Consider the following 14,355-nt stretch of genomic DNA (forward strand, 5'->3'; position numbering starts at 1 on the left):
CCCTTACACACGCTATGCTTATTCTCCACCCCCCACATCTGTAAGATCAGGTATATTGTCCATTCACCCCATCTCCCCTTTCAGAATTCCTTCTCCCATCTTTTTTTTTAATAAATTTATTTATTTATTTGTTTGTTTTTTGTCTGTATTGGGTCTTCATTGTGGTGCGCGGGCTTCTCATTGTGGTGGCTTCTCTCGTCGCGGAGCACAGGCTCTAGGTGCGAGGGCCTCAGTAGTTGTGGCGCACGGGCTCAGCTGCTCCACGGCACGTGGAATCCTCCTGGCCCAGGGCTCGAACCCGTGTCCCCTGCATTGGCAGGCAGATTCCTAACCACTGCACCACTAAGGAAGCCCTCTCCCATCTTTTTATCTGTTGGCTCACTTCCTCAACAATGTATATTATATAACTGGTGCTAATATTGTTGTAGATGAAATGTCTTTTATTTTCTAAACATACCAGAAAACATTGGTTGAAGCTGTGAAGTCTCACACTTTGTGAAAAGGTCTTTAGGTATGCATAACTTATTTAATCATCAAAGCAACCCTGTGAGATATATACTCTTGTTCCCCATTTTCATCAATAAAGAAACTGGAACTTAGAAAGATTAATTTTCCAAATCTAATACATGCCAGATGGGGAGAGTCCAAGGCCCATCCCATAGATGGAAGTTTCGAATAGAACTAAAGAGTACATTCACCATTTTGCCTATACTAGCTATAAATGAAAACTAGAGACCCCACCTTCTTAGCATGACAGACAAATCAAGTCACATCGCAGAGCTATGCCAAACCTAACACAAATTAAATGTAGGTACATTCCTGATCTTGATTAACCTGTAATAACAATGAGAGCTAAAATTTTATGAATGCTTCCTGTGTTGTTAGGCATGGTTCTAAGGAACAATTTACTTATATTAGCTCACTTAATGCTCACAATAATCCAGTGAGGTAGATTATATTATTATGTTCATTTTTCAGGTAAAGGAACTGAGATTCAGAGAGGTTGGGTAACTTGATTTAAGTCACACAACTGAAACTCCAGACAAAATAAGGAAAACCCAGTTCTCATTTTGGCTTTTCTGAAATGCCAGAAAAGAGGTGAAGGAATTTTGCTGTTTGCTTTACAAAATCAAATCACTTTCATAACTTATTGTGGGGATGACTGACGTTGCTTTTTTGCTTTATAAGAGGAGGAGACATGTGTTAGGTTTCTGGCTGATGCCTTAAAGGGGTAAAATTTAAAAATTATAGTTTAGTGATCTAGAATTTTTAACAAGTTTCTTTTGTACTTTGGCTCATGAACTTTCCATCACTTGAAGGTGATTTGGGTGTTAGTTTGTTTTTAATTTTTAATGTTTTTTTTAACATTATACAATGGTGATTTTAAGGGGATGCACGAAAATGCATATTCTTGCTCACAGTTACTTATTAACACAACTTGTTCCATCTTAGAAACAGAATGAGACTGTCTCCATCAGCCATGCAAATTATCTCCACACTATAACTGGTATATTATCAGGGAAAAAATAGTTTTTTGCAATATTTAAACAAAAGCATCAATAATAAGTCTTTGCCACAAGGTGGAAATGTAATCCAGTTTAGGAACAAACAAACATTGCAATCTTGTTTATATTTAATAAAAGTGTACATATTATTTAAATTTCAGGTCTTTATCATTTCCAGATATTATCAGAAATTTTCTAAAATATAATTTTAGTCTTAACATACAGATCTTTTATTACAGATCTAGTCTAGGTGGTAAATTTTGTAAGCCAATACCTGCCAAATTCTAAGAATTCAAAATGTGTGTTCATGGTCTGCTCTACCAAAATGTTTTTAATTTAGTATGATGTATAAGCCACCTCCCATAGGTCTAAAAACATGGATATGTTTATGCACTTAAACTCTAATTACTACAATACATTAGACCCCCTTTTCTGAAGATGCTATGTAAAATCCAGCATTCGGAATTCTGACCCCAGCTTGGTTTCATCTAAATGAATATTCACAATTGAGAAAGACGTTTATATAATTTTCATCTATAGCAAGCAGACAAATTTGTTGGAATCTCCCTATACCTCAGAGCCCATCTTTTTCCTGTCCCTTTTAAGTTCACAAGCTTTTTATTTTTACCCCTGTAAAATGCAAACAAACAAAAAGAAAGAAAAAGAAAAGGCAGGAGGTGGGGAGCGGGGTGAGGAAGCACTTAAGGCAAGGAGAACAGAACTAACATATGGGGATATTTTCTGAAATGAAAACTTAAGACATTCATCAATGAACAGATTAATATTTTTATAATATTTGTTGTATTTTGTTTTATTAAGAATACATGCTCATTGTAAAACATTTGGAAAATATCTGTAAAAGACAGACAAAAAATTACCTCTAGATTTTGCACTGGTTAAAATTGAGCACATCCAAGAATATGAATTTTCTTCCTTTCCAGATATTATCAGCAAATTTCCAATTAAGGGAAAATCATGACTTTGCTTATGCTGTCTCTTTGCTTAGCTGAGGGTATAGATCAGGGGTGCATGGCTTTTTTGTTTAGAAAAGTTCCCCAACAGTAACCTTATGTGAAAGGCAAGTTGGGTCCAGCCAGAGCCTAGTCTGGGATGAGAATTGAAAATTAGATTTCTTTGCATATAAAAAGAAGAACTTGGATTTTTTTTTCCAGGGAGCAATCTGGAGAAAGAGGCTGGGTGTTTCAGGAACTAGGAAAAGAGAGATTAAATGGAAAGGAAGAATTCTTGGCTTGAGGAGCAGTACCTGGCCAAATGGTGGTAGGCTAAGGTCTAGGGCACAAGATAGCCAGTAAATGTTCTCTTTAAGGTATCAGTATTCAGTTTTAAATTGTTTCCTATTAGATGTTCTGTGGAAAAACACTTACCAGTAATTTAGTGAAAGTCACTAGACTAGCCTTGGTGGTTTGGGGCCATGAAAATGGAGAGATGAAGGCTGCATGCCTGACAGAGGTGCTGAAAGAAGACAGCAGCTGCAGGAGTTGAACCCAGGGACTGGGAAAACTGAAGCTTGGACTAATTCATGGACAGGTATCTAAGAAGGTTACCTTAGAGGAAGAGGGGTGGGTAGAGAGCATAGACCCTGCCGTTACCTGGGGTAGGAACTCAAGACATTTGGTTATTACAGGAATAAATGGCTCCAGAAGACTGGGAGACATTTGAGTTACCTAAGAAATGCATAAAATAGAAATTAAAAATCTCTCAGAGTCCTATCTGTACATAACCATTTTTTACATTTCAATGATTCAAAACTATCTTTTGTCTCTCTCTATATATTTCTCTCTCTCTCTCTCTCTCTCTCTATATATATATATGTATATATAATTTTTTAAATAAAATTGACATCATAGTAACTATCTTTCTTTACTTAACAATGTATTATTAGTCTTCCCCAGCTGCTATAGCATAACATATAACACTTTTTAAAATTTGCTATCATTCAACAAATCTTTATTAAACACCAACCATGTGCCAAATTGTTTGAGCCCTGCATTTATCAAGTTTCAGGTACTATGACACATGTTTTATATACATAATCCCATTTAATCCTCGCAGTGAGGTAGGCACAATGATCCCAGTTTCATAGAGAAGGAAATTGAGGCTTAGAGAAGTTAACCTGCCTGAGATCGCACAACTTGGAAATGGTTGAGTCAAGATTCAAACTCAGGACTAGTGTGACCTCCTGAGCCCACTGTTCTGAACCAGATGCAGTCACTTCACTCTTCATGTATATGCTTTCTTTTATTTAATCAACCTCATATTTGATGTGCATTTTAATTGTTTCCAGTTTTGTGGTATCAAACAACTTTCCAGTGAACATATTTGTGCAATAAATTTTTAAATAAATATCACTTTAAATATTCCGGAAAAACCCAGAAATTTTTTGGAAAAATAGCAGTAGATGAAGCCCAGACAAAAGCTCTACTTAAGATGCTTGAATACCTGGCATTTGATATATAGGACTCTTAGGCAAATGATCTTCCTCAGTATACAAGTTTCAGCAAATATCCAGGGAGTGTCAAGTTCGAACTTTCTTTTCAAGTTAAAAAAATTTTTTCTTAATTCTAACTCCTCAAATATCTTAAGGAGAATCAGAGGAAATTGGTGGAGTAAAGCTATCCTTAAAAAGAGTTTTTTGATACCATTAGTAGCAATTAATGATATTTAAAATTTCTGGGTTTTTCCATTTTATTTTAATAACAAAGAGTAAAATCAGGATAAATTTATGTTTACATTAAATGAATAAAAAAGTAAAAGGATCTTGTTATAACTTATAATGGAGTATAATCTGCAAAAATACTGCGTCACTATGCTGTACACTTGAATCTAATACAATATTGTAACTCAACTATACTTCAAGTTTTAAAAAGACTAAAAGGAAAAATCCAAGTAAACTGGTGCAGCCACTATGGAAAATAGTATGGTGTTTCCTTTAAAAACTAAAAATAGAGCTACCATATGATCCTGCAATCCTACTCCTGGGCATATATCAGGAAAAGACAAAAACTCTAATTAGAAAAGATACATGCACCCCAATGCTCATAGCCACATTATTTACAATAGCTAAGACATGGAAGCAACCTAAATGCCATCAACAAATGAATGGATAAAGAAGATATGGTATATATACACAATGGAATACTACTCAGCCATAAAAACAATGAAATAATACCATTTGCAGCAACATGGATGGAACAAGAGATGATCATACTAAGTGAAGTAAGTCAGACAAAGAAAAATATCATTTGATATCATTTATATGTGGAATCTTTACAAATGATACAAATGAACTTATTTACAAAACAGAAAGAGACTCACAGACATAGAAAACAAATTCATGGTTACCAAAGGGGAAAGCAGGAGAGGGATAATATAGGAGCTTGGGATTAACAGATACACACTACCATATATAAAATAAATAAACAACAAGGACATACTATACAGTACAGGGAACTATATTCAATATCTTGTAATAACCTATAATGGAAAAGAATCTGAAAAACTGTATATATATATATATGTATATATATATATATATATATATATATATATATAACTGAACCACTATACTTCAATGAAAAAAAGACTAAAAAGAAAAAAATTCAAGTACTAGAATAAAATAATTCAAGAAATATTTATGAAATTACTTATCCTTGCTTTAATTCTTATTAAGAAATTTAATGTAATTTAAATCCTGCTTTTTCCCCTTCAAAGACTCCTCCTTTTAAACTGCCTAGTAACCCAATTAAATATTATTATAATCTTACCTTTCTAGTCTCTTCAAATATCCCTGCTCCTGAACTAGTTCTCTGGGAAAGCTTCTCCCTCCAGAGTATGGTGGAGGCAGGGGACTGATACTGTAGCTATGGCCCCAAAGAAATTTTATTTTCTCTTCCCCTTAATTGTACCCACTAATCTTACTAACTTTTAGCCACTTAGTTATTATCTTTCTGAAATGTCCCCAGTTTAAAAGTAAATCCCAACTCTAAAACAGGAATAATGACAGTCTTTCTCCACCTCTAGTGTAGAAGTAATATTCTTGGAGAAAATGAAAGGTAAAATTAGAAGCTCTTAAGAAGAACATAATTATGGGGTGAAAGCAGACTAAAAAGGATAAGAAAGTTGATGAAATTGATAATTCAGTTTCCTTTGGAGTTATTAGGAAATATGCAAAATAGAAGGAAGCAAAGTTAAAGGAAGCACATTTCCAGAAACTGAGTTTATGTCAATGGTGTTTGATGAGAGAGTTCTGCTTCATTTGAACTTTGAAACTGAAAATCATAGCAGTAAACTATCTTCTGTAATATCCTGGGCTGTTATAGAAAAGGTTATTACCATGAATATTGTGCTTAGTTAATAAGTACTCAAAAGATGCTGGTGATTTTGCAACATATACTCTAAGACACACTCTTTTTCTTAATACAAGCCTATCTGTTACAAAAAATTTAGAGTTATCCATCACAGAGAGAGGTGAAAAAGAATAGGTCCTGCTTAAGTTGGCCCTGGGCCCTGTGCCATCATCACTAGTTTGGTGATGATATGCTCAACTTTGTAATGGCTTTCAGCTGGCTGGAATGTATAGAATTTTGGAAGATAAAGTCAGAATTCATAATACCCTCAAATAGGGAAATAGAGAGTACAAGAACATTGAACTTGACATCAACAAACCCCAAAACAAATCATAACGAACATAAAAAATCCTAGTTCAAGAATCAATTCTGTGTTTCTTAGCAACTTTGAGGCCTTAAGAAATTGAACTTCTATGAGCCATAGTTTTCTCATATGTAAAATGGAAATAATAATTCCTGCCCAAACTACCTCACAGATTTGTTGTGAGGGTCCACTCAAAAGAAAAAATGTATAAGAAAGTACAAATGTAAGGGATTATTTTTATATTTAGAGAGAAAATGATATATGTATAAATGGAAAAAAATAGATAGTTAATTGACCAAGGATATGACAGAAAATAATTGAATGGCCCTTGTTAGTCTTCTTGACCTCTTCCTCCTCCACACTTCCTCTAAATGTTAACAATCCCTGTGGTACCAACCTTGGTTATCACCTCAAGCTACCCTTTCCATGGGGGTTCTTACCCACCTACACACCTGTCATTTACCTACCCTCCTCAAACTGTATTCTTTAACCATATTGAACGTCTTTCATTTATTGAGTGTAGGCCCTCTCCCTCTCAGATTCAGGCAAGTCTCTCTTCTTATGCACTTACCCACTTCCCAAACCTCAACTTCCAATTGCCTAGTTAATTCTGACTCACTGTTCAAGTCTCAATTTAGACATACTGTTTGCAGAAGTCTTCCCTGACTCCCTTTAAACAAACTTGCCCCCCACTCACTCCCTATTGCACCCCTTCTTCCTCTATATGTCACAGAAAGAAAACACTCCCATTGGAACCACCTGGGAGCTTATTACAATGCAAATTTCTAGTATCCACCCTCCAGATTCAGTGGGTCTGGTGTAGGACCAGCCTGAAATTTAGCCAGAATCCCAAGTGATTCTGCTGTGCACTAAAGTTTAAGAAGCACATTCTCTCATACTATTCATCACCCTGCGTTAAAATAGTATATTTGTCTCTTCCCTCTAACCTGTAACGAGAGCAGGGACCACGTCTATCTTGCTCACGATTGTATTCCCAGTGCCAGACATATAGTAGGCACTCAATACATATTGGAGTAAATAAATAAATGAATGACTATATGAAAGAAAGAAAAGAAGGCGGAAGAACAGGTTTCCTAAAGTAGGAAGAACTATATGAACTTTGCATGGCCCTTTGAACCCTGTATCTCAATTATTACGAAGAAGATGTGCTCTAAGAACAAGCACACTAAATGCAAAACACTTACCAACATCTGGACTCACTGTTGTAATAACTGTAAATTATGAGTTTCATGACAGTTTTTTAATGGAAAGTGTAGATGATTTTTCAGAAACAAAAAAGGCATGTTCACAACACATCAAACTGTCAAATCTGGTTACTGCCCGAGAGTAAGATTGGGAGAGAAGGTAAGGGATTTGGGGTTTTACTTTATACACTTCTGTATTGTTTGACTTTTTTAAATTAGGAGCATATATTACCTTTTTATTGGAGTATAGTTGACTTGCAATATTGCATTAGTTTCAGGTGTACAGCAAAGTGATTCAGTTATACATATATATATATATATACATATTGTTTTTCATATTTTTTCCATTATAGGTTATTACAAAATAGTGAATACAGTTCCCTGTGCTATACAGTAAATCCTTGTTGTTTATCTGTTTTATATATAGTAGTACATATCTGTTAACCCCATACTCCTAATTTATCCCACATCCCCTTTGGTAACCATAAGTTTGTTTTCTATGTCTGTGAGTCTCTTTCTGTTTTGTAAATAAGTTCATTTGTATTTTTTAGATTCCACATATAAGCAATAGCATATAATATTTGTCTTTCTTTGTCTGATTTACTTCACTTAGTATGATAATCTCTAGGTCCATCCGTGTTGCTGCAAATGGCACTATTTCATTCCTTTTTATGGCTGAGTAATATTCTACTGTATACATGTACCACATCTTTATCCATTCATCTGTTGATGGAAACTTAGGTTGCTTCTATGTCTTGGCTATTGTAAATAGCACTGCTATGAATATTGGGTTGCATGTATCTTTTCAAATTATGTTTTTCTCTGAATATATGCCCACAAGTGGGATTGCTGGATCATATGGTAGCTCTATTTTTAGTTGTTTAAGGAACTTCCATACTGTTCTCCATAGTGGCTGCACCAATTTACATTCCCACCAACAGTGTAGGAGGGCTCCCTTTTCTCCACACATTCTACAGCATTTCTTATTTGTAGACATATTACCTTTTAAATTTAAAAAAATACCCAAAATAAAATATGTTTTTAAAAGTTCAGGGCTGTGCTACTGATGCCATGATTTATCAATATGCTACTCTACAAAAATGTATTTGGATAGTTGTTTGTAATCCAACTTTCTCTGTGATATTTAGATATTTGGGAATGAAGTGAAAGTATTTAGCTTCAAATATTTGCCTTATTCCTTCCTTCTGTTTCTTTTAAATATGGCTTGCTAGTACATCCTTTACATCACTGAGTCAATAGAGAAGTCACACTAAACAGATACTGAAGCAATGTAGTAAAGGGCTTGGAGATGGGGGACCTGGGGAGATGTTGTTTAAGGGTAAAAACTTGCAACTAATAGGTAAATAAGTTCTGGAAATCTAATGCACAGCCTAGTGATTATAGACAACAAAACTGTATTATAAACTTTAAAGTTGCTAAGAGACTAGATCTTAACTGTTCTCAAAAAAAAAATGAAAGGATAATTATGTGACATGATAGAGGTGTTAGCTAACACTCCTGTAGTGATCATGTTGTGATATATAACTTACACAATGTTGTATGTCAATTATATCTCAATTTAAAATAAAAGAAGAAGCAACATGGTAGAGTGAGAGCACTAGCTTTGAAGTCAGAGGATCCTCAGTTTGAATCCTGACACTGCCAGTTAATAATGTTGTGATGTTAGAAAAATTGTTTAGTCTCTCTGACTTTCATCCTCTTATAAATGTGCTAATAGTATCTTCCTCACAAAACTGTTATAAAGAATAAATGTGAGTTATGTGAAAGTGTCTAGCATAGGACCAGGTGTTCAATAAATGCCAGCTTTCTTCTCCACTTTGTTCATTAAACAAATATGTACTGAGTACCTATGTGCCAGACATCACTTTATGCACTGGGAATACACTGGTGCACAAAGCCAGCGTGGTCCCTGGGGGACACAGACATTAAATTATATCTATCTGCCTAGAGAAAAAGGTGTGATACGTACTGTGAAGAAGAATCAAAGGGTGCTATGAGAGAGCAGCACAGGGTAACCCAATAATTTGTTGGGTTTTCTTTTAACGTGGAAAAGTAGGTATCTTCCTTGGGAAGAAACTGATTAGGAGTTGGCCAGGCAAAAATGAAGGCAAAAGCAAAAGAGCCCTGTATTGCTTTAATCTGAAGCATGATTTTTCTTCCTTCCATTTGAAGGTAGAAAAACAGGAAAGTTTTGTGTGTGTGTGTAGGGAGAGAAAAAAGAATGGAGAATTGCCCATTGGCTTATGTAAATGGTAGATAACATTTCTGAACTCTGCACACTTGAGAACTTATCTCAAAGTCAATCTGTAATGAGCCCGTAGGAATTTGCTTAACCAAATATCTACAGTAACATAACATGCAATGTACAGATTTCAGATGAAAAACCATATGTATGTATATATATATATATATATACCTTGTAGGAAAAAAAACCCCAAAACCGTGTTTGAATGCTCAAGTACTTTTCAAATCTTTTTACTAGCAAACTGTAAGTTTTCTTCGCAATGTATCAATGCCATGAAACTTGCAATACTAAAACTGTCCTTCCACATTCCAGTCAATTCCTTCTTGAATTATTCCATTGAAGACCTCACCAAATATGTGATCCATTGCTAAGCAATGCCTTAAATTTGTATGTGTGATTTTCTTCAAAAATTGTGAACTGCCTGCTCAAGGTTCTTAGTGAACTCTGAAGGGAAAGAATTGCTTGACCCATGATGTAGTTTAAGAGATTTAAGTATGCCCCACTCATTGTAATCCTGTGTTGCTCCTGGTCTTAAAAAATCTCTTCAGGGCCTAGCACAGAGCTAGGTACCTAATAAGTTGCCCAAGACTTGAGCAAACCTCCAGAGGCTGAAATATCCAATGATGACCTTTATTCCTCTCATTACAAATTTCACCCTGCTGATTATTTTAAGCTGATGTATACCATTATAGGAAATTATTCACCATAGTTAAAATGACTCATGAATCAAAGTTCAAAATTATTTTGAAACATTGGAAAACAGACTCAGGGAGTATTTTAATTTATCAACTCAACTTCCTCAAAGTCTGCCATTTTATAATTCTTTAGTGAGGTATTTTACCAAAAGGAGAAGATAAAATTAAATTAAAGAGCGAATTAATTTTTGTTACTAACTTGCTGATTCAGATTCCTATTTAGTTTATTGTGATTTATTGTGTGATTTAGAGCCAAAAGACTTGAATCCTAGTCCCAACTCTGCATCTTTACTAGTTATATAAATTTGAGAGGTTATTTAATCTCTTTAAGCCCTTCCTCCACCACACCTGCTTTCTCATCTATAAATTGGGGATAATATTTGCCTTACCTCAAAGATGGTTTTGAGGATCAAAGAGAATAATGCATCTGAAAGTACTTTTTAAACTTTAAAGCACTATACAAATGTAGGTTTTATTATTATTATTCATAGTATCAGGTCTGAAAACAGAAATGTTAATTCACATTAGCCCCTAATCTAAACTGTGTGATTTGATTGAAGGCATTAACTTCCCTGAACCTCATTCTCACCATTTGTAAAACAAAGCAGCTTACAGTTTTAACATTTTGTGATCTAATGATCTTAATTTCCTCCATATCCTGTTGGCAAATAACAGGAAAACTGATACTAAAAAACAAACAAACAAAAAAACTGAATTGTTACTGAATTTTTTCAACCCATGCCATAATGTAAGTTATTTTATATCATTGTCTTGCATTGCCATTTAGTAGTTACATAACTCTTTTGCATGAATAAATTATTTTAATTCCTCCTGTTTTCTATAATTATAAATGATGATGAAGCAAATACTGTATGTATATTACCTTATATGGAAAAGAGTAAATTAATCTCTTTGCATTACATAAAAATAAACTGAAAGAAATAGATATTTTAGGGAGCTTTTGAAGTAAATAAAATAAGCTTGTACCAGGAGCAAATATTTCTTCTGTGCTCAGAATTAAAACTCTAAAAGTATATGAACTCTAATGAATGAGTATTCTATTTCAGTAATAACAACATAAAAGTTATTTGAATATATATGTGTGTGTATATGTATACACACACACACAAACACACAAAGTTTTCTCCCAGTGGAAAACTTAAAGACAGAAGTCTTTAAGACATTAAATCAAAAAAGAGAAATGTTTGGCTCATAAGAAAGAGAAGAAATGAGTGAAGGAGAATGTAGAAATTTGGAGATTAGATTGAATAAAGGGGAAAAGCATTCATTCAGTTAAGCATTTATTCATAAAATTTTATTGATCATCTACTATATGTCAGACATATATTACATTAGGCTCTGAGGAGACAAAGATGAATAAGATAAATCTCTGCTCTCAAAGTTTTCAGTATTATTGGAGAGATAGATTGATGATAGGTAGATAGATAGATAGATAAAAAAGTCGGTGTAAGTGCTGTGCTAGAGATATGCAGAGGCTGCCAAAGGAGCAGACAAAAAGAACATCTGTTTCAAACTGAAGGGCCAAGTAAGGCTTTTTGGAGGAAGTGACATTCTGAGCTAAGTTACAGTTGAGAAATAGGGGTTATTCATATTAAAGGAGAGTGGGGTGTATTCCAGGTAGTAAAAGAAGCCTTTATGAAAATCTGGAGATAACAAAAAGCAAGGAGGATTCCAGAAATCTGCAACTTGTTCAATGCTTAGAGTGTGAGGGAAGGAGGAGTAGCAATACATGAAGTTGAAGAGGTCAGGGGGAGCCAGATCTTGAAAGAACTTGGCATGACTTTGCTAAGGAGTTTGGCTTTATCCAGAAGTGACTGAAAGCCATCGAAGGAACTTAAGCAAAACAGTGACAAGTTTTGTGTTTTAGAGATAAATCTAATGAAAAGAGGAAAGAGCCAAAACTAGTTGAGAGATTGTTACTTTAATCTAGATTTAAGAAAAAAAAGAGGTTCTGAAGTAAAGCTGTGGAGAAAGGGGGGAAAGGGACACATTCAAGAATTCTTTAGAAGGTAGAAGTGAGAAGACTTGGTGACTGACTACATGTGAGGATGGGGGAGATGGTAAGTCATAGGAAGATCCCTAGGTTTGGGGCTTTAGTGAGTAGATGGATAAGAGCACAGTTTAATGAAACATGACAAATAGGAAGGGAAAGGAGCAGGCAAGGAAGCAAAATTATGAGTTCAGTCATAATCAAATTTGAGGTATCTTTGAAATTTCCAAGCAAAGATATTCAGTTAGCAGTTCGACATCTGGGCTGGAGATAGATTTAGACCTACTTTCAAAGACATGGTATTCGAGGACACAATCACAGCGAGGTTACTCAATAAAGAGTATAGAAGGTGAGAAGATTAAAACCCCAATGATAGAGTCCTAAGGAGTACCAATGTATATAGACTAAATGGAAGAAGAGAAGCACCTGAAGAAGATTGAAAAGAATTGTCCATAAAGGTATGGGGAAAGTCAGAAAGATAGTGACATCACAGAGGCCAAGAGAGCAGAGAGTTTCCAGAAGGGAGTGGTCACCAGTGTCAGATGCTGTAAATGTTCTCAGGAGATAAAGATTGTAAAGTACCCACTGGATTTAGCAACAATTAAGTTGTATATAAACTTATTGAGTACAGTTTCGATTTCAGTAAAATGAAGGAAGTGGAATCAAACTGCAATAGGCTGAGGAATGGATAAGAAGTGAAGGAGTAGAAGCAATGAATGAGTGTTACTCTTCCAACTAGGTGTGCTATGAAGAAAGAAATAGTGATAACTGAAGGGGCAATGAGTTTGATGGAGGTCTCTCTCTCTCTCTCTTTCTCTATTGACATATTTTCTAGTTCAGATTCTTTCGCCAGCCATGTCCAGTCTAATAATAAGCCCATTAATCGTGTCCTTTATTTCTGTTACAGTGTTTTGCTTTGCAGCATTTCATTTGACACTGTCTTAGAGCATCCATTTTTCTGCTTACCTGACCCATCTATTCCTCCATGCTGTCCACTTTTTCCATTAGAAGCTTTAGCATATGAATCACGATAATTTTAAATTTCCAATTTGATAATTCTGAAATCTCTGCCATATCTGAATCTGGTTCTGATACTTGTTTTGGTTTGCTTTTCAGACTTTTTTTCCCCTGCTTTTAGGCATGTTTTATTAGCATGCTAATTTTTTTTTTTTTTTTTTGGAAAACTGGATATAATGTATGAGGTAGAAGGAGCTAATGTAGGTAGACCTTTACTGTGAGATATTATGTTTAGCTGGAGTTAGGCTATACTTACTGTTTGCTATAGTTGTGGTGTCAGTGGCTAAAATGTCCTCTAGTGTCCTTGTTTTTGCCTCCTATTGTCTTTGGATTTTCCTAGAGACTCCTTAAATAAAGTCTGTGACTTGCAGCTCTCTCAGTTGTAGTCCACTGTTATTATACTGCAAACCTGTTGATGTGGCAGTAAGGTATTGGGGAGGGGAAGCATTCTACAATCTTGTGATTAAATCCCATTTTGTTAGTGGGCCTGAGTCCTTGGGCTGTGACTTTCAGAAGTATTTCTTAGTTTTTTTTCACCTCTTGTATCTGAAAAAGGAAAACTATAGGGGGCTGGAGTTGCCTAAATGCCCTTCCCTTAAGTCAGATAAGGCTCTGGTAAAGTAGTTTCCCTTGAGGGCAGGCCTTTGTTACAGAGAAAAGAACTCTATGGACATTTCAAAGTGGTTATTTTCCTCTGGTCATATTTCAGTATGATTACTTTTCCCCTCCACCTGCCCAAAGTATGAGAAATTTTCCTCTGATCTTCACCATGAGAATCTGGTGGGGCTCCTGGAGTTAAAATTAATGAAAGTGTGCCCACCCCCTAGACTGGGCCCCAGGAGTTTTTTTAACTCTCCAGCTGGTGGATGTTCAGCCTCCAGCAATTTTTTTTTAATTTTTTTTTATTTTTATTTATTTATTTACTTATGGCTGTGTTGGGTCTTCGTTTCTGTGCGAGGGCTTCCTCCCGTTGCGGCAAGCGGGG

This window comes from Balaenoptera acutorostrata, chromosome X (genome assembly GCF_949987535.1).
Source record: "Balaenoptera acutorostrata chromosome X, mBalAcu1.1, whole genome shotgun sequence".
In the NCBI taxonomy this organism is placed as follows: Eukaryota; Metazoa; Chordata; class Mammalia; order Artiodactyla; family Balaenopteridae; genus Balaenoptera; species Balaenoptera acutorostrata.